We start from the raw sequence: 2013 nt of genomic DNA, 5'->3' as shown, positions 1-2013 counted from the left end.
GTGCCACCAACAGTGCTGCTGCCATCTGCAGGAGCTTTGCCATGCCCCCCCAGCCTCCAGGGGTACAAAGCATTCGTGGCTGAGGTTAGGGTAGTCTCCTGGCGTGCATGGGGGTTGGATCATCCTAGAAGTGATGTGGCCCACTGAGAATCAGTTCACCTTGGAGGTGAAATGAGTTCAGATTAGGGCTACTGTATTTTCAGTTTCAAAGAAGAGGACACCTGTGGGGGAAAAAGAGGGAAGGGGCATGTGATGGGGTGGGAGCAGTGATATATGCCCATGTCGTGTTGTCACTCCCAAGCCACAGTGCTGCTGCCCCCTCAGCCCTGCTGATCCCCCTCACTCCTAATCCTCAGTACCCTGCCCCCCAGACCCATTTCCAACCTACAGCCCACCTGGCCCTGCTGATATTCCTCGCTCCTGAGCCATAGCCCCTTGTCTCCCCCAGCCCTACCAGTGCCCCTCACCTGCTTCCCCCACCCTGCTGCAGCCCCGGCACTGACACACACATGCACACTTGCAGCTGCCCAGCTTGTGCATACAGGATCTGATGCCCTGCCTCCAATCACCTTCCCTTGCTGCCCCCATCCCCAAGCAGCTTCTTGCTGGGGCAGAGGCAGAGCAAAAGCCCAGACACTTCCTGATATTTTACAAAACTGCCCAGACACAGATGGGAGGTCCCAAAAAGAGGACATGTCCAGGAAAACTCGGACGTATGGTAACCCTAGTTTAGATCTGCTTGTGGTTAACCTGTTCTAGGAGGAGTTAACTCACCCGACCGCAGCTGTCCTGCTTTAACCCCACCCCTTCTGACAGGGCTATTTCCCTCTGTCCCTCATACTGGACATGTCCTCCCAAACCTCCCTAGCCTCCAACTTACTTACCTGCAGCTGTTTGTACCCAGCCAGTAGCGAACATTTGCACATGTGGGATCCCAGCTCAGGCCTACAGTAAGCCACTTAAACCTGAGCTGGGTGCCACAAATGCTTGTTTGTGGGGAGACTTCAAGTATATAGAATCCCTGTATTTTGACATGATTTGTCAAGTTCTTATATTTTAACCCTGGGTGGTTATGAAAAAGAATGTTGTAACGTATTGCTTGTAGGTGTGAATTACCGTAAGGTGTCACTACTTGGTATTGCTTGAGTAGGGGAGTCTTCTTTGCCTTGTCAGTTGTATCAGGCAGCCTGTGACTTGCAAGCTGAAGTTTTGCAAATGTATCTGTTTATAATTACCAGTAGAGGTGTACAGATTCATCATTCCCATATCAGATGAGCACTGATATAAGGAAAATTGACTGTATTGGCAATCAGCTTTTTTTGGCTGGTGTGACTGATAAATGCCCCGTGCATGCGCAGCTGCAGCACAGCACACAGGCACCCAGGAGCACAGCTTGGCAGCATGAAAAGCAGCTGAGTCTGGCTGGTAAGTCTTGTGAGGGAAGGGGCGTGGGGGGGCAGAGATAGAGGCCCCTGCAGTGAGGGAGGCAGTGGGGCAGGTGCAGGCACTGTTCACCTGGGGTAGGGTAGGCGTGGGACAGAGCTGCGAGTGGCTCATCTAGGGAGTGCAGAGGGAGCAGCTCCTGCTGCTGCATGCACCCCAGGAGGCATGGGTGTGTGGGGGGGTGCCACCGGATCTGTGGACGGGGTGGGCTGTTGCTGCGAAGTAGGGCAGCACTGGGTTCTTCCTGGTGGGTGTGTTGGGCCAGGGTGGTGCTGGGCTCTTCCCGGGGGGGACGGGGACTGGGGGCTACAGCAAATTTTGGGGTGGCTGCAGCCCCCCCCAAGCCCTCTCCCAGTGCTGCTGCCCATCCTGAGTGCAGCCCTGGCTCACCCCCCACCAAGAAGAGCCTGGCCCCAACCTTTAGCATCAGCCTGCCCTCATTCTGTGCACAGATCTGGAGGCACATGTCCCCCCATGTCCTCCTGAGGTGCATGCAGTAGCAGGAGCCACCGCCTCCCACGCCCCCTAGAAGAGCCACTTACAGCTCTGTCCTGCACTCCGTCCTGGCTT

At 55.3% G+C, this 2013-nt stretch overlaps 1 protein-coding gene across 3 annotated transcripts in view; it reads left to right on the top strand.

Annotated features, from left to right (window-relative positions):
- Positions 1-2013, top strand: part of PRMT9 (protein arginine methyltransferase 9) — a 33280-nt gene that overhangs the window by 5921 nt on the left and 25346 nt on the right. The window contains exon 1 of one of the 3 annotated variants that reach the window (XM_019522172.1): positions 1386-1425. The exons of the other annotated variants lie outside the window; for them this stretch is intronic. The gene's annotated coding sequence lies outside the window, so the exon portion shown is untranslated. Of the gene's footprint in view, positions 1-1385; positions 1426-2013 lie in introns of those variants that run through there. 3 annotated transcript variants of the gene reach the window in all.

The sequence above is a fragment of the Gavialis gangeticus genome, unplaced genomic scaffold (genome assembly GCF_001723915.1).
Source record: "Gavialis gangeticus isolate Ggan-Ray unplaced genomic scaffold, GavGan_comp1, whole genome shotgun sequence".
In the NCBI taxonomy this organism is placed as follows: Eukaryota; Metazoa; Chordata; order Crocodylia; family Gavialidae; genus Gavialis; species Gavialis gangeticus.
The sequence above is the reverse complement of the archived record's forward strand: the minus strand, read 5'-3'. Positions and strand labels throughout refer to the sequence as shown.